General features: G+C 54.6%; 1 long non-coding RNA gene across 1 annotated transcript; it reads left to right on the top strand.

Annotated features, from left to right (window-relative positions):
- Window positions 1-12,665: 12,665 nt before the first annotated feature.
- LOC117851810 (uncharacterized) lies at window positions 12,666-14,571 on the top strand. The gene is made up of 2 exons (XR_011897945.1): window positions 12,666-13,358; window positions 14,238-14,571. It is a non-coding gene; the product is annotated as an uncharacterized lncRNA (long non-coding RNA).
- Window positions 14,572-19,049: the final 4,478 nt, after the last annotated feature.

The raw sequence follows: 19,049 nt of genomic DNA, 5'->3' as shown, positions 1-19,049 counted from the left end.
GCGGAAGCGGCCCCCGTGACGGCGACCGGCGGAGTGGCGGCGCCATCAAGCGCGGGAGAGGGCGTGGACCCTGCACCGCCTTCCGCTTCCCCGGTCAACCCCTCGGTGCAGAGCGTCGCTCCCCAGGGCCCTTAGGCTGGGAAAGTGATCGACCTCGACGCCGACGAGGCGGAGGGGACGGCGGCGACAGGAACAGGGGCTGATGTTCCTGCAGCCGCGGCGGGGACGGTGGTGGTGACGGTGGAGAGAGTGTCTGCCTCCGTGGCTACGGCGGAGGGGGCAGTGGTGACGGAGGCGGGGACCTCGGCCCCGGAGGTCCCAGCGGAGGTGGCACCGGCAGCGGAGGCGGAGGTGCCCGCTCGAGGGGCTCCGGAAGGGGCGGAGGAGCCCGCCTCGGCGGTCGCGGCGAAAGGCGAGGTGACCGTGGGGATTCTTGTTCCGCCGCCCGCGTCGAAGGCGGTGGCACCGTCGAGCGGGTCCGTGGCGGCCCGACAGCGACAGGGACGCAGGCGCCGGGACCATCGGCGAACCCGGAGGCTTCCGGGTCAACTCCTACTTCGACTTTGGCCACTTAAGTCCCCCGGGCGTGGAGGGGGTCTGTCCTACGCTGGACGTCCCGTGAGGACCCGCCGAGGCACCTCTTCACCCTGGATGACGCCGCGGAGTGGCGGAAGTGGCAGGCGGTGCAGGGCAGCCTCGCCAGCGCCCGCGCGGCTCTGTCCTCGGTGTTGGGGGCTTTGGACAACGTCGTCCTCCCTGGTAGCCAAGTACGTCGCCCCTCCTGTTGGTGATTGTCCCTTTCCTATTGCCTTGCCCCTGATGTGTATTGCTTTGTAGGCTCTCCAAGAATGTAGTCGGGGGAAATCTGATTTCCTCCGGCTGGAGCGGGGGCTCTGGGAGCGCTTCAACTTGGAGAGGGAGCGAACCAGGGAGCTATCCATGCAGGTTGCTGGCGCCCAGGGGGTCATCAACGACCTGCAAAGGCGCGAGCAAGCGGCGTAGGAGGAGGCGCGGCAGTCGGAAGCCAAACTCCAAGCCGTCGTCGACAAGGCCTGCCTTGACCGCGAGGAGTTCCAGGTCGCCGCCGAAAAGGCCCACCATGACGCTGAGGAGCTCGCACGGCTGAAGGGGGAGCATGAAGCCCTTCAGAAGACCGTCGAGCGCATCCGGCGTGAGTGGCAAAAGGCTTGGCAGGACCGGGACGCCGAGAAGGTCCGGAAGGACGAGGCTGAGAACATGGTGGCCGAGCTTGGCGCAGAGGTCGGTCAACTCCGGTCGCAAGTGCAGGGACTCCAGACCGCCGTATCTCAGGGAGTCGACCGGGAGCGTGAGCTGAAGGCCCGGTCCGACGGTGAGACTCCTTTTTGTTTCTGCGTCTCCGTGGTGTTGCGGTGGTTTCTGACTTGGTGGGTCTTCCGGGTGGTTCTTGCAGATGAAATCGCTAGGCTGGGGGACCTGCTCGACACAGAGCGTGGTGAGCACGGCGTCCTGCGGGATGCGGTCCGCGTCGTCTGCGACGGCCTCGGCATGGTTCAGGAGGAGGGGTCGAGCTCGCTGATGGCTCGTGTCCTCGGGATGCATTGCCGGTCCCGCGAGATCGCCGTGGATGCGCTCCACACCGGCGTGTGGCGAGCCTTTGGGGTCTTCGGCTCCCATTATTCCGGCATCAACTTCGCCGGGATGAGCAGAGGATACACCGCCGGTTACTCCGAGGCCGAGCTGGATGAGATCGACGCGGCGGTGTTCACCTCGGCGGAGGCCGTGGCGAAGCTCCTGGAGGATGAGGCCGTCCCTCCCGAAGATCCCCCGGCGAGCTAACTGTGTCGGGCTGGCGCCCTAGATGTAAATATATTAGTTTCAGACTTGTTTCATGATGGCCATAGAGGCCTTTTCTATAACTTTGTCGTGCAAAAGTTTCCGATCCCCTTTCATGTTTTTTGGACTTGAAAGTTTAGAGTGCGTTGTCGGGCATGTCAGTAAGCTTTGATGAGCGAAGGTACCGTAGCCGCTGGGGCGTAGGTTTTTTCGCAGTCCGATCAATCTTGCCTGAACACCGTTCGCGCACTCTCTCCTTTTTGTGCCCAAAAGTTTAGAAAGGGAGGCTCGGTTTGAAAGAAAAAACGTTTTTCAGATGGTGCCAAGTGGCTTGAGCCGGAGCCCCTGATAGCCCCCGAGGGATATGCGACCCTGGAGCGAAGCCAGGGTCGGATATTCCTGAGCTCGACGGGAAGAGCTTAAACAGAACTGGCTCAAAATTCCTTTTTCCGCAAAAAGAAAGCTTCAAATTTACAGACAAGTCTATGTACAGAACTTGGAAATGAAAACTAGGGGTAAAAACGCCTTAGCTGTTCTATGTTCCAAGCGTTGCCGAAGATCTGCCCGTCGGGGGTCGCTAGCTTGTAGGTGCCTGGCCGTAGTACTTGCGCGACGATGAAAGGACCTTCCCACGGGGGAGTTAGCTTGTGCCGACCCCTGTTATCTTGGACGAGGCGGAGCACCAGGTCGCCGACGTTGAAGGCTCGGCCTTGGACCTTGCGGCTGTGGTAACGCCGTAGGGCCTGCTGATACTTAGCCGAGTGCAGCAGGGCCACGTCTCGTGCCTCGTCGAGTTGATCTTGTGCGTCTTCAAGCGATGCCTGGTTCCCTTGCTCGTCATACGCCTTGACCCTCGGCGATCCATATTCCAGATCGGTGGGCAGGATGGCCTCGGACCCGTAAACCATGAAGAACGGGGTAAAGCCAGTCGCCCGACTGGGGGTTGTCCTCAGGCTCCAGAGGACTGCGGAAAGCTCGGCTACCCACCGTCCGCCAAACTTTTTGAGGCGGTCGAAGATTCGTGGCTTGAGACCCTGGAGTATCATACCGTTGGCTCGCTCGACCTGCCCGTTCGTGCGGGGGTGTGCCACGGCCGACCAGTCCACTCGGATGTGGTGGTCGTCACAGAACTGGAGGAATTTCTATCCGGTGAACTGCGTGCCGTTATCGGTGATGATGGAATTGGGGATTCCGAAGCGGTGGATGATGTCAGTGAAGAACTGTACCGCCTGCTCGGACTTGATCTGCACCACCGGTCTTGCTTTGATCCACTTAGAGAACTTTTCGACGACGACAAGCAGGTGGGCGAAGCCCCCGGGCGCTTTCTTGAAGGGCCCGACGAGATCCAGCCCCCAGACCGCGAACGGCCACGTGATGGGGATGGTCTGTAGCGCCTGCGCGGGCAGGTGAGTTTGGCGCGCAAAGAACTGGCACCCCTCACAGGTGCGGACTACCTGGGTAGCGTTGGCGACCGCCGTCGGCCAGTAGAAACCCTGCCGGAAGGCGTTGCCGACGAGGGTACTTGGCGCAGCGTGGTGACCGCAGGCTCCGGCATGGATGTCCTGGACCAGTGCCTTTCCCTGTTCGATCGGGATGCAGCGCTGGAGGATGCCGGTATGGCTTCTCTTGTAGAGATCCTGATCGATAATGGAGAACAATTTGGCACGACGCGCGATCCTACGGGCCTCCGTTTTGTTTGCCGGGAGCGTGTCACGGACAAGGTAGTCGAGGCATGGGGCTCTCCAGTCGGTTGGGGGGTAGGCCCCCACCGCGGGGTCTGCCGCGATTTCCATGACCATGGGGCCGGAGGGATCGGCTTCCGGGGCCGAGTCGGGCGAAGCGGTGCCGACCCTGTCGTGGCTGGTGTCCGGGCCTGGGACGGGTGGCGCGCTGCCGACCTCCCCTAGGTCGGAACCCAACCCCGGGGTCGGGGGCGCTTCGCCGACCCTCGCCGGCTCTGGGTAGCGGATTGAAGGCTTGAACTGGTTGCTGACGAAGACGCTGTCGGGGACGGGCATTCGGCCGGATGCTGCCTTCGCCAGCTCGTCGGCGGCTTCGTTGAAGCGCCTCGCGACGTGGTTGAGCTCCAGCCCGTTGAACTTGTCTTCAAGCTTGCGAACCTCATTGCAATAGGCTGCCATCTTGGGGTCGTGGCAGCTCCACTCCTTCATGACTTGTTCGACGACCAGCTGGGAGTCGCCCCGGATGTCTAGCCGGCGGATGCCCAACTCGATGGCGATGCGAAGCCCGTTGAGGAGGGCCTCGTACTCGGCGATATTGTTGGATGCAGGAAAGTGGAGGTGCATCATGTACCTGATGCGCACGCCTAGAGGAGAGACGAAGACGAGACCCGCTCCGGCACGGGCCCTCATCAGCGACCCGTCAAAGTACATCGTCCAGTACTCCTGCTTCTCCGGCGTCGATGGTGTTTGAATCTTCGTCCACTCTGCCACGAAATCAGCGAGTTTCTGGGACTTGATGGTTGTGCGGGGGCGTAGGTGATGCCCTGGTCCATGAGCTCGAGCGCCCACTTCGCGATCCGTCCTGTGGCGTCCTGGTTCCGGATTACTTCGCCTAGTGGGAACGACGAAACAACCGTTACCGGGTGGGAAGAGAAGTAGTGGTGCAGCTTCCTCTTCGTGATGAGGACGGCGTAGATGAGCTTCTGGATCTGCGGGTAGCGTGCCTTGGACTCGGACAAGACTTCGCTGATGAAATACACCGGGCGTTGCAGCTTGAGAGTGTGTCCCTCCTCCTCTCGTTCCACCACCAGGGCTGCGCTAACCACCTGGGTGGTCACCGCGATGTAGAGCAAGAGGGGCTCGCCGTCGACCGGCGGGACCAGGATCGGGGCCTTCGTCAGGAGGTCCTTGAGCCGACCAAGTGCCTCCTGGGCCTCGCCGGTCCACTCGAAGCGGTCAGTCTTCTTCAGTAGTCGATAGAGAGGAAGCCCCCGCTCGCCAAGGCGCGAGATGAAGCGGCTCAGGGCCGCTAAGCATCCCGTGACGCGCTGGACTCCATTTATGTTCCGGATTGGCCCCATGTCGCTGATGGCTGCTATCTTCTCCGGATTGGCTTCGATGCCGCGCACGGAGACGATGAAGCCTAACAGCATGCCCCTTGGGACTCCGAAAACACACTTTTCAGGATTGAGCTTAATACGCTTATCCCTCAGCCTTTCGAAGGCTAGTTCGAGGTCGGGGACGAGCTGGTCACCCCTCTTGGATTTGACTACGATATCGTCAACGTAGGCCTCAACGGTCCGCCCGATGAGGTCCCCAAAACATTTCAGCATGCATCACTGGAATGTAGCCCCCGCGTTCTTGAGGCCGAATGGCATCTTGACGTAGCAGTAGCGGCCGAAGGGGGTGATGAAAGAGGTAGCGAGCTGGTCGGACTCTTTGATCGCGATCTGATGGTAGCCGGAATACGCGTCAAGGAAGCTAAGGGTTTCGCACCCGACAGTTGAGTCGACTATTTGATCTATGCATGGCAAAGGAAACGGATCCTTCGGACACGCCTTGTTGAGACCGGTATAATCAACACACATCCTCCATTTCCCATTCTTCTTTCGTACAAGAACAGGATTAGCTAGCCACTCGGGGTGGTACACTTCCTTGATGAATCCGGCCGTCAAAAGCTTCTAGAGCTCCTCGCCGATGGCCTTGCACCTCTCCTCGTCGAAGTGGCGCAGTCCTTGCTTCACTGGCTTGGAGCCGGCCTTGATGTTCAAGGAGTGCTCAGCGACTTCTCTCAGATTGCCGGGCATGTTCGAGGGCTTCCACGCGAAGACGTCGCTGTTCGCGCAGAGGAAGTCAACGAGCGTGCTTTCCTATTTGAGGGATAGGGTAGCGCCGATCCGCACGGTCCTGCCATCGGAACTGCTGGGGTCGAGGAGGACCTCCTTGATGCCCTCGGTGGCCTCGAAGGAGGTGGCCGACTGCTTGGAGTCGGGCTGGTCCTCGGCGCCCTCCGCGAGCTGGACCACCAGATCGCCCGTGAAGGAGATGGCTGCGGCGTACTTGCAGCATTCCACGTCGCACTCATACGCCTTCTGGAAAGACGTGCCGATGGTGATGACCCCGTTGGGCCTCGGTAGCTTGAGCTTGAGGTAGGTGTAGTTGGGGATGGCCATGAACTTCGCGTAGCATGGCCGCCCCAAGATGGTGTGGTAGGTTCCGCGGAACCCCACCACCTCGAAGGTGAGGACCTCCTTCCTGTAGTTGGAGGGGGTCCCGAAAGTGACGCGCAAGTCGATTTGCCCGAGAGGCATCGCCTGTTTTCCCGGCACGACGCCGTGGAACGGCGCCTTGCTGGGACGGAGGCGGGAGCGGTCGATCCCCATAGCGTTGAGGGTCTCGGCGTAGAGGATGTTGAGGCCGCTGCCTCCATCCATGAGCACCTTGGTGAGGCACGTCGTGCCGACGATGGGGTCGACGACGAGGGGGTAGCGTCCTGGGTGCCGGACGCATCCCAGGTGGTCGGACCGATCGAAGGTGATGGCCGGTCCCGACCAGTCGAGGAAGGCCGGCATTGCCGGCTCGGCCGCTTAGACCTCCCGGCGCTCCAGCTTCTGCTGGCGCTTGGAGTCGTACGCCGCCGGGCCGCCGAAGATCATGAAGCAGCCGTCCACCTTGGGGAAGCCATCTTCCTTCTCTTCGTCGCCTTTCTTCTCTTCATCGGGCTTCCGCTTCCGGTCGCCCTTCACTGGATTACCTACAAAGTACCTCTTCATGAGGTTGCAATCTTTGTAGGCGTGCTTCGCGGGGAACTCGTGGTTCAGGCACGGTCCCTCAAGCAATTTGTCGAAGAAGCCGGGAGTTCCCTCCAGGGGTGGCTGTCCTCGCTTGCGCTCGACAGCAGCCACGAGGGGAGCCTCGCGCTGCTGTTTACCCTTCTTCTTCTGCTGGCGGTTGGAGGTGCCTTCGTCGGCATCCTCTTCTCGCTTTGCCTTGCCTTTGGAGCGGTCAAAGATCGCTCCAACGGCCTCTTCGCCCGAGGTGTAGCTGGTGGCAATATTGAGGAGCTCCTCCGTGGTTCGCGGGCCTCGGCGCCCTAGCTCGTGGATGAGGGGCCGGCAGGAGGTCCCCACTAAGAAGGCCCCTATGACATCGGCGTCCGCGACGTTGGAGAGCTCGGTGCGCTTCCTAGAGAAGCGCCGGATGTAGTCCCGCAGGGAGTCGTCCGATCCCTGGCGGCAGCTCCTGAGGTCCCAGGAGTTGCCGGGGCGCGTGTACGTGCCCTGGAAGTTTCCTATAAATACCTTCTTCAGGTCGTTCCAGTAGCAGATCCGTCCCGAAGGGACATGTTCCAGCCAGGCTCGTGCCGAGTCGGCCAGGAAGAGTCGTAGGTTGCGGATGATGAACAGATCATCGTCCACCCCGCCGGCTTGACATGCGAGCCGGTAGTCGCTGAGCCAAACCCCAGGGTTCGTCTCCCCCGAGTATTTGGCTACGTTTGTCAGTTGCCTGAAGCGCGGCGGAAAAGGCGCGTTCAGGATGCGCGCGGAGAAGGCCCGGGGCCCCGCCGGGCCGGGGCTCGGGCTGCGGTCCTCCTCGCTGTCGTAGCGCCCGCCGCGGTGGACGTGGTAGCCGCGATCTACCCCATCCTCCCTATCCTCGCGGGAGCGCCTCCGCGCGTCCAGGGTGTCGCGGGCGTCGCGGACGGGGCCGACGCGTCGATGAACGGATCGAGCCCCGCCTCCCGCGGGTAGTGGTGTCCGCCGGGTGGACGCGGCCTGGTTTGCCCTGGGAGGAGGCTGGTGGACGGACTCCCCCCGTCTCTCTGGGGGCGCGTCGGGCGCCACCCTGCTGGCGTTTTGCCCGCGTCGCCGGGACGCGGAACTTTCCGCTTGCTGGACGGTGGTGCATTCGAGCAAGTCGCGCATCTCTTGGCGCTCCCGTCGCGCCTCGGGCGTTGCCGGCTCGGGGAGTTGCCGGAGTAGGGCCACCGCAGCTGCGACGTTCTGGCTGGCGTGAGCGAAGAGCTGAGGGCGCTCTTCGTTCGCGCAAATGCGCTGCTGGACGTCGCGCGCCCGCTATCGTGCGCCCGCTGTCGCGCTCCGCCTTCGTGGCGGGGGCGCTCGACTTCTTGGCGGGATGCAGCGCACGCCTCCAGCTGCCGAAGGCGCTCCGGGGCCCTTAGCAAGGCCCCGGTCGTAGCGGCGGCGCGCGGGGGAGGAGTCCTCTGTCTCCCCTCGGCGCCGTCATTGTTGGACCCCTCGGAGTGCACTTCGGCCATGAAGCACTCACGCGAGGGGTGGCGGCTCCCGCTGCTGGAGCCGGCGTCGGAGATTGTCCTCGCCACGCCCGCGAGTTTGTCGCTCGCGGGCGACACGGTCATGGACCGCGTCAGGAGGCGACCGTAAGCCGCCGCGGCATTGCGCAGCCCGAAGAGCCGACCACTCGGGAAGGGCCCTCTGGCGCGCGCCGGGCCGCTCGCCGCTGTCCCAGCGGCAGGGCCGGAGACGGCGGGACGAGCAGGCAAGACAAGGAGAGGGATCAGTTCGATCCCCTCCCCGGTGTTTCCCACGCGGGGTTCTGTAGTAGGGGTTACAGAAGAACGAGAGAGGGAGCTGATCCCAGGTCTCTTGAAGGTGCTTGTGCTCTAAGGGAGTGTGAGAGTGTGCTGTTGGCTTGAGGAAAAGAATCTAAAAAGTCCCCGTCTCAGGATCCCCGGTCCTCCTTTTATATCGCAAGAAGGAGCTCGGGGTTACAAGTGAGCCGGGCCTCCCGTGGAGGGGTAGGAAGGATAAGCTAAGTAAGAAAAGTAATCCGGGGGGATCCCAAGGCCGCCGCTCTTGCTCCGGCATCCAGTCCCTGTCAGCGCGCCCGCCGAGGGAGGGCGATTCGTCTGTCGATGATCTCCCCGATCGCTGTCGCCGTCGTGCGTGATGATGATCTTCAGCTTCGGCATCCGTGCCCACCGAGGAGGAAGCCTGATGCTGCTGTCCTGCCGATTGTCGTAGGACCCGAACGTCACATCCCTGAGACTGCCGTTGGGCGCACGGGGCGCGAGAGCGAACGGCGCGCCCTCCTGCGTCGTTTGGCGCAGCTCATGAGTACTTTGTGACGAATCAGAAGGAGCTGTGGCCACTGCAGCCCGCGCCGCACGGCCGTGCACCGGTATTCGTGATCGGCTACGTTGGGGACGCCCCTCCCTTTTGGCTTATAGGGCCGCAGCGCATTTATGGCGAGGTCAACAGGGGGACCCACGAGATCGTTATCCTGATCCTCCAGTCCGCGCCCGAGGGGAATATCCATCTTGTGGACCCGAGTGAGTCGACCCTCGCGTCCAGGGTCGGGCGAGGCGGAGTTTCTAAGGTGGGGGCCGGGCGCTCCCGACCCCAGTTCCCTGGGTCGGACGAGGCGGAGCCTCGCGGCGAGGGGTCGGGCGCTCCCGACCCTGGGACCGCGGTCGGGCGAGGCGGAACCTTGCGGCGAGAGGTCGGGCGCTCCCGACCCTGGGGCCGCGGTCGGGCGAGGTGGAGTCCCTCCATCGAGGGGTCGGGATTGTCCGACGCCAGGGCCCTGGGTCGGGCGAGACGGAGCGGAGCGTTCTCTGCCTTCAATAGGCCGGATGTAACCGCAATTACCACAGGTGGGCCTGGGCCTTTATGATTGTCACCTTGAGCGGCATTGGGAGGTCGCTAATATTTCCCCCCAACAAGGTCCCTCTGTACTCAATCCAGAAAAAAATTCCAAAAAAAAGTATCCTGATAGGTGCAAAAAATAATGTACTTATTTCTTTTTATGTTCCAAGATTGCTTAGCAAGCAAGGGAGGACAGGGATGGTGATCTGGACAAGCTTTTTCAGTTTTTTAGAGAGTGCAAGGTGAGCAACGAGTACTTAAACTGGGATGTGGATTTGATCTGAAAGCAAAGGTTCTTAGGAATAGATTCTGGAGCCCCGCTAGCCAAAGAGCTGAGTGCAAGGATTTTGGTGATTTTATCACGTTTGACACGACCCACAAAACAAACAGAAAAAATATGCCGCTAGGCATGTTTGTGGGGGCCAATAGCAACCTGAAGAATGCTAGTTTTGGGCAAGCGCTGCTTTAGGATGAAACAATTGAATCATTAAATAGTTGTTTGAAACTTTCAAGAACTACATGGGGGCACCAGCCCTATGTGATCCTAACAGGTATGACTTTTACTCCAATTGCGCATATAATTTATTCCTAATTTGCAAACTTGATAATTGAACAAATGCAATAAAATGGAGTCTGCTGTTGCAAACTAGGTGTTGTATGGGTTGCAACCCTATCGTATTGCTGGTTCCTTTGGAAATTGTTGTGTGATATATATATATATATATAGACACACACACATATTGTGGCTACCACAAATGAGGATGCAACAATGAGAGAAGCAATAAATATAGTGTTTGACAAATCGTAATATAGAAACTGCAGATGGCATATAACAAGGGTCTGGGAATATGAGCTCGACCAACTGTACACACAACACAAACATAAAAACCTGAAGGAGAGGCTAGAATCTCTAATAAATTATCCGCCGGAGCTTACATGGTTTGAAGTGGAGTGGAAGAAGCTGATAGATGAGTGTGGAATCGCTGATAACTCCGCAATAATTGCGCTGTGGGAAAAGAGGAAGAGCTGAATTGCAACATACTTCAAGGGGATGTACTGCGAGAGAATGATATCCACACAAAGATCAGAAAGCTAGAACAGGGTGCTGAAGGATGGTTATGTTAACAATAGTACAACCCACATGAGAAGGGCACGGGGATCTTCTACTAGGTGCGACATGCTTTCAGGGTGGTGGCGGACAAGGAAGCATGAGTGTATGAATGTGAATGCAAGCAGTGGGAGCACACAGGTAAGCTGGTTGCAACCTTGTTACCTATCCAGTTGCACATCAATGTCTCTAGGTGTTTCTATATATTAAACAAAATATACTGCAAAACTGCAGGGCTGTTCTGCATGCACATCATAAAGGCATTCACCCACCTACAGGTGCAGAGCATACCGGAAAAGTACATTCTCAAAAGATACACGCGTGATGTGAGATTGTGGTTCCATGGGACAGACATGATGTTGTGTAGGTTGGGCCACGAGGTGACACGGAGCAGTCATGGCTGTCGAAACTACTACCTAAGTTAATGAGGTTGGGTAAAGCGGGAAGCAAAATAGATCGCGCTTATGCTGAAATAGTGAGGTAGATAGATAGGATCACTCCTGGAATTGAGCTTCTCCAAGCCACAGAAGTTGGTTCTTCTATGCATCCATCCAATTCGTCAGGGAGGGCAAGTGGTGAGTTGCAGGCTATTGGTGCAATCCAGAATGTTGGTGCTACTGCATCGATGCTAGATTGTAGTGCAGCTATTGTGTAATCCAATGAGCATGAGCCTGAGCTGAACCTTGATCCAACCTCTACAAACTACCTAGTTGGTATATCACTAGCTGAGCCACCGGTGTCACGCACAAAAGGTAGGAAATCTGGCAAGAAAAGTCAATCTGCTGAAAAGAGTAAGGAAGCTGGTAATCCTTACAGCACATACACAAGGAGCTATGAGAGCAAACTATGCCAGACTTGCAATGTTACTAGCTACTATAACACAACATGCCCACTGAACCCAAACAGGAGCAGAGCAGCAGAGAGCAGAACGAAAATGAGGGGTGCCAAAACACATGGGACTCCTAGAAAGAGAGGTCAGCTAAAAATACAGAGGGGACTGAATGAAGAACAAGAGGAGGGCCAGAGTGGGGAGGATGAGACATCTGGCCGTGTTAATTACCAAGAAAATAGTGATGGCAACGTCAATGAATCTTAATAAATCTGCATGTACTTAAATGTGTGTAGCTAAATGTTCCCTCACAATAATGTTATTGTTAATTTTGTTTTCTTTCCAATGACAAAAAAAGGTTGCAACTGAATCTGAATGAATCTGCATGTACTACAACCTACCAATTGCAAAACTTCAAGTGGTAACTATTATTATGTGTGCAAATTATGTGTTCAGATTGCCCTGGATGCAACTTTTTCGATCATATACCAGTTGGAATCCAATTGGGTAGGCCAGATGCAACTGCAGTTATGGCTTGGCGGCCTGCGGAAGCGGAAGCTGGTTAAGGCTGTCCGCACTCATCATACTCTATTTCCATATTCTAAAAAGAATATTCTATCCTAGTAATTGGGATTCCCTCCTCTATACCAATTTCTCCCGCACCTGTGTTACTCTATATCCTATACTCTATACCAACTACGTCATATTTTTTCCCCTTCCTCCCTTCCCCCCTTTCTCTCTCCGCAACCATTCCCCTCCCCAACCCTCGCAACGCCTCACCCTCCATGCCACCACCTTGCACTCCCCACCGGCTCCTCCTGCGCCTCCTCCACGGCCGGCCCTCCTTCCCTTCCCGCCGGCTCCTCTTCCTCCCCGCCGGCCCCCTCTTCCCTGGACGACTCGACAGAGCGACGCGTGGACGGGTCCCGGAGGTCGCGCATCAGCGCCATGGATGCCACGGACGTGGGGCTCTGCCTCCAGCCCGACGACAACACGCCCCCGCCCCCGACTCCCGCTCCCCCGCGCCTGTGGTGGTGGCGCAGGTGGATTCAGCTCGCGAGGTGCGCGTGGCCGCGAAGGTGCCCCCCCGCGTGGCAGCGGCAGCGGCGGCAGTCCGGCGGCGGAGTTCCGAGCGGAGGCGCGAGGGGGAGGTCGTTGGGGCAGCGGTCTCAGGAGGCGGGTCGCAGGCATCCTGGGCGTCCGCTGGGAGTAGCGGACGGGTGACGATCCGCTTAGGTAGCGGATGCCTCAAGTACCGTGGTGCGAGATTTTTTCCACTACCACGGTACCGAGGATGGTTTACCGTATGCCGGTGCAGACAGTCTAATTGGGAAGCTCGGGCTGGCCCAGGCGTGCCGGTTGGCCTGGGTGCCTTCTGTTGGGCGAGCCAGAGGGACCAGCCAGCGCGCCGGGCCCGTTAACCCACAACGCCCGACCAATCCAGATTTCCCTTTCTCGGCCGAGCAGGTTCGGCGGCGGCGCAGCGAGTTGGGCACGGCGCGCGGGGCTGCTTGCTGGATTCGATGGTGGCGGGCCACGAGCAGCAGCGGAGGGCAGCAGTCCCCCCTCTCCTAGCCTCCCACGCCCGTGCGCTGCCGAGAGGCAGCCGCGGCGGCGGCGGCTGGAATTCGCAGGCGGCATCGGCGGCGGAGCACGGCGGCCTCAAGTGGCATGCACGGGTGCTGCGTGCGCGAGGCGGGGTACTCCACTGGCGGGCTGCAGAGGCCTCGAGATGGGTGGCTTCGCTGCGGCGTTGGGAGCGGCACCACGCGGTCCAGTGCAGGGAGCGCGAGTGTGCCGTGGAGAAGGTAGCGATGTGCACTGATGCCGCAGCCGCAGGCCAGTGCACCGGGGAGCGGAGGCCGCAATCGATGGGCAGGCCAGATTTCTTTTCTCCGGTATTCGGCGCCGCTAGTACATGGCTCTTCTGCAAGTGCGAGAAGATAAAGCCAGCGTGCAGGATCCTAATGGAGATGGAGGAGTGCGTGCGCAGAACAGCTGCCCTGCTCATCCAGGTAAGAGAAATTGCATGATTTTCATCTACACCTGTGCAATCGGCAACCGAGACGTCCATCAAAATTGATGCAATCAAAAGCTCGGCCTACCATGTTTAGCTGAATATCCAGGTAAAAAACAACTGAGAACCAAAAGAGACACATCTGACAACTGAGTCTTCGGCCTGGTTTGGTTCCGTTGCTTATTTTTAAGCACCCGTCACATCGAATGTTTAGATACTAATTAAGAGTATTAAAACATAAGCGGAGGTTAAACGGCGAGACAAATCTATTAAACCTAATTAGTCCATGATTTGACGACTATTTACAAAATCCATTACATAAGCGGAGGCTAAACGGCGAGACGAATCTATTAAGCCTAATTAGTCCATGATTTGACAATGTGTTGCTACAGTAAACATTTGCTAATGATAGATTAATTAGGCTTAATAGGTTCGTCTCGCCGTTTAGCCTCCACTTATGTAATAGGTTTTGTAAATAGCCTACGTTTAATACTCCTAATTAGTATCTAAATATTTGATGTGACACTTGCTAAAAATAAGCAACGGGAACCAAACGCCAGTAGTCCTAGTAATTTACTAATCTAGCCGCTAGTTCTAGTAATTTAGTAATCCAGCCACTAGTCCTAGTGATTTAGTAAATTAGGGGATGAGGATGGTTCAGGAATTCATATTGTAAATTGTCATTCGTTATTATCGAGTAATCCAAGCACCTTATCAGCAGAATTCTGAAGGATGATGATTATTCGGTAATCTAGTAGTTAGTTCCCCACGTGATGATCGAGCAATACATCATCGGCAAGCCAAGAATGCCAACTCATGCTTTTACTTTGTGTTTGGTTGGGCTCCCCTCACACATGTTTTCCTTTTTGCAATGCAGCTACTTGAATCCCAGTACAGATTGAAGAGCTTGCTCTAGGTCAGCTTCAACTCGTGGAAATGGCTGCCTTCTCTGATCTGTTTTGCCTAGCACATGATGTTGCCGGTACTTACCTTGACGGTGCTTATGGGTCCAAAAAGTGAAAGAACAAGATGCTTATGGAAATCACAAATCATGCTGAATTTTGCCCATAGAATATAGCGACTAATGTGTGATTGTTAATTGAAACAAACATGTATACATAGAAACATGCTAAATACCTCTCCCCCTTCGAGCACTGCATGTATACGTTTTTTTTATCCAGTTTTTAAATGTTCCCGCTGATGTTTGGTAATTCGTACCTCCTCAGTGTCCTATTGTTTCAATAATTCTGAACCTTTTTCTTGTTGCTATGATATTCCGTAACGCAACAATATGTCTGTTACTTTGACAACTTGATATATTCGGTAATTTAGTAATCTTGTATCAATATCGATATTTCAGTAATTCGGTGATTCAGTAATATACACAACTAATTCGGTGATTCAGTAATATACACAATCTCGTAACTACTACCTATGATGGTAATCTTCCATGGGTACAATTGTAATTAGGTTAATTGTCTTTGTTGCAACTGGTAAGATGCTCTAGTTGCAATTGGTCCATGACGTGTCCTAGTTGCAACTAGTTCATTTGCAGCTAGATTAATGCTCCAGTTGCATTTGTGATGGCGTGTGCATAGTTCATTTGTAGCTAGATTAATGCTCCAGTTGCATTTGCGATGGCATGTGCATGATGTTTTAATGTAGTTGTAATTACGTCATTATCCAAGTTGCAACCCGAGGAAGGGACAAATTGCAACCGGAGGAAGGGACAGGTTGCATTTGCGATGGCTTGTGCATGACGTTTTAATGTAGTTGTAATTACGTCATTATCCAAGTTGCAACCCGAGGAAGGGACAAATTGCAACCGGAGGAAGGGACAAGTTGCAACCGCTCCGGTTGTAACTAGATTATTGTCCTACTTTGCAATTATGATTACGATGGTGTGTTCTAGTTGGAACCAGTTTCTAGTATAGTTGGAACTAGGTCAATAACCTAGTTAGTTATTGACCTAGTTCCAACTGGAGGAAGCGGCCAGCTCCATTTGTGACGGCGTGTGCATAGGTTTTTAGTGTATTTTGGAACTACGTTATTGTTCTAGTTTCAATTGAAGGACACGATAAGGTGCAACTGTTTCTTTTGTAACTAGATTATTGTCGCAATTGCAATTATGGTGGTGTGTCCTAATTGTAACCAGTTTCTAATGTAGTTGTATCTAGGTTATTTGCCTAGTTGCAACTAGGAGGGAGCGACAAGTTGCATTTATGATGGCGTGTGCATGGGTTTTTAGTTTTTTTAACTACGTATTGTCCTAGTTGCAACTAGAGGGCACGACAAGGTACAACTGCTCCAGTTGTGTTAGTAATCTATACCCGGCAACTTACCGAGAGGTATCCTAACGTAGGAGATTGGTCGGTGGGGGATAGCCGGACCTAGACACAGATTTATACAGGTTCGGATCACCATAGTAGCGTAATACCTACATCCTGTTCAGGGTGTTGTATATTGTGCCTTGCGCTTGGGTGTTGTTTGGTTTGAGTTGTTGCTTTCTTTGTCGATCTAGGTACCCCTGCCCTCCTTTGTATACTCTAAGGGTCGTGATTACTAGTCGGTTACATATATCTAAGAGTCCTAGTAGGATTATAAGGTATGAGTCCTAGTAGGATTTCAGGGAAATTCTAGTAGGAATCTGTCTTGTTCCTTCCCTGCGGGTACATGAGGATCTATCCCCGACAAGTTGTAATTAGATTATTCCTAGTTGCAATTATGATGGTGTGTCCTAGTTGCAACCAGTTTCAAGCGTAGTTCTAAATGGGTTATTGACCTAGTTGTAACTGGGTCATTGATCTAGTTGCAATCCAACTAAGGCCTGTTCCAACAGTTCCACGTCAGCTAGCTCGTAGTAATCCAGCTCAACATTTTGCTTACACGGAGGAAAGAGAATAGAAGGAGAGAAAAGCTATATCTTGTTTCCACGCTTAGCTGGGACGAATTTTGAGGGCCCACTAGCGCCCTCCCTCCCTCCCCGTGTCTCTCTCTCCAACTTCTCACAGTCTCACTCCCCCTTTCCTCCACCACTGATTTACCAAGCATACGGGGCGCGGCCATGGCCGCGGCAAGCTGCCGGTGCTAGAGAGGACACCGGTGGAAGGAAGAGAGAGAGAGGAAGGGAGGGATGGAAAGTGCTGGCAGCGGCGGCTGGTGCGGGAGCAGAGTGCGAATGGCCCTGCCAGGGCTGGCGCCGACACTGCGTGAGGCATCGTGGAGCGGGGACTATGCACTAGTAGAGAATTGGGCTTTAATCCCGGTTGGTAGGGTGCAAATATCCCGAAAATGCATCCCGGGACAAAAGACCCCCTTTTATCCCGGTTGGTAATACCCTAAATACCAACCGGGATAAAAGGGTCGAGAGCGCCGACGCTGCAAAAAAAAAAAAAGTGTCCTCTCTAGCAACCTCCAGCCTCGCGCGTAGCTTCCTTACCATCCCACCTACACACCACATCTAACTATGTAGGGGATGCTATCCTTTTGTATTAACTCGTGGGGGTCCCCCCGATTTAATCCCCTTCCAGTCACCTTCCAGTCATCTCGTTGGGGGCCCTTTTATCCCGGTTTGAAACACCAACCGGGATAAATGACCCCCTTTTATCCCGGTTGGTATTACAAACCGGGATAAAAGGCTCTTGACCCTTTTATCTCGGTTGGTGTTACCAACCGGGATAAAGGGGGGGTCTTTTATCCCGGTTGGTGTTTCAAACCGAGATAAAAGGCCTCTCAGAGTCTTTTTTTCCCATTAGCCTTTGCAACCGGGATAAAAGGTTCCGGTTGGTGAGCCCCCCACCAGTGACCGAGTTTTAGTCCCGGTTGGTGAACCTTTTGTCCCGGACCAACTTTAAACCAGGACAAAAGGGGGCGTATGGAAAGCCAATTCTCTACTAGTGATGGCTGGCGCGTGAGGCAAGCGCAGCCGAACTCACCAGGTTGGCGGTGGTGGGTGGTTGTTACGCGCGCCATGAGGACACCTGAGTGCATTTTAGCCGTCGTGGGGATACGCGGCCAGACGGTTAATTGCTTTGATTTCCACTTATGATGCTCTAGTCGCAACTGGTTTAGGGTGTGTGTGCGGTAGGAGGATATGTCAACTAAGTAGTTGCAATTGTGATGATATGTGTAACTAGCTTATTATCTTAGTTGTAACTGTGTTACTGTCCTAGTTGCAACTGGAGGACTAGACCAATTGCAACTGCTTCAGCTGTAACTAGATTAGTCTCCTGGCTACAATTGCGATAGCGTGCGCATGGCTTTCTAGTGTAATTGAAATTATGTTATTATCCTAATTGTAACTGGGCTATTATCCTATTTGCAATTGGAGGTCTCGACCAGTTGCAATTGCTCTAGTTATAACCAGATTAGTGCCCCGATTGATATTGTGGTACGTGTGCATTACTTGTAACTGGATCACTGCCATGGTTGCAATTAGCTAATGTTGCGTCGAGTAGCAACTTGTTGGTTGCCTCTGTTGCAACCGGCATGTGTTTTGTTCTATTTTAACTAACCAACAACACTCGTTTTTAGTTCAGCAAAATCACACGGTACATGAATAAGCACACACACGCCATCAGTAATTCAATAAGCACATTCACGAGTTACTTCAGTAACCAGCGAGATTGAAATCACTTGTGCTTTCCCTCGTACGAGCAACAAAATTCCTACCCGTTCCCTCTCCTCATGTTCTTTTTGAGGGAGAAACCGGCAACCTTTGCGTATGCTCTGTAGATTTCATATGCAGCTTCCAGTGTCTCAAAGTGCATTTCATAGTCTTGAACAAACCGCAGATTTTAGAATCATCGCCCTGTGATCAACAGTAGTTCAGTAATTTTCACCATCACAAGCAATCCACAGCTCACGTGCTATGTCACAGTAATTTCATGAGCTATTTTAAGCAATCATATGCAAACCGACAGTAATCCAGTAGCACAAGTAATTTTTTCAACACCCAAAGTAATTCCGTAATTCTATATTCAGCAAGCACAAACATGTATTTTCAATGTTCATATCAGAAACGGAACTAACAATCAGCACATGGCAAAAATTGCATAATAGAAAACCTAAAAACATTACTTAATCAAGGTGACGCTAACCACCAGTAATTTTTTAACAGTCACTACAGGTGTATGATAGAACATTAACTTCAAAAATACCAACATTACTGAACAACGCAATGCCACGCACAAGCTCGTCACCCGCAGTAATCACTACAAGCATCAGGCTAATCACGTAGATTTTTCTCGGGTAGATTTGTGAGAGGGGCAATTTTACCTACACACTAATTTTACCAACACACGAGCTCGAAGTTGAATTCCCAGGCAAACCAGTTGACCGGAAGAATCACGGGGACCCCGCTGCCACGCGCGCCAATTTCTTTCCCAGATCTGCAAAATACAGAGGGAATGAAGGAATCGGTGAATGGAACTGGGGAAGACCCCGCCACACGTCCGCGTGCCGCCGTGCGCTCGCCGTGCTCCGCGCCAGCACGGCTCGCGCTCACAGTCGGGTGGGGGTCTGTGCATTTGCTGTACAATGCACGTGAGTGCATTTTAATCTCATCCTCTATATATATTACAAAATTAATTATCCATTGGATATGGGTGTTATTGGGAAGGGTAACGAGTGAATCTATATCTATACCTAATATTAGACTAATATTAGAGAGAGGATGTTTCTTTCAACC

This window comes from Setaria viridis, chromosome 4 (genome assembly GCF_005286985.2).
Source record: "Setaria viridis chromosome 4, Setaria_viridis_v4.0, whole genome shotgun sequence".
Classification (NCBI taxonomy): Eukaryota; Viridiplantae; Streptophyta; class Magnoliopsida; order Poales; family Poaceae; genus Setaria; species Setaria viridis.
Note: the sequence above shows the minus strand (reverse complement) of the source record. Positions and strands in the feature narration are given on the sequence as shown.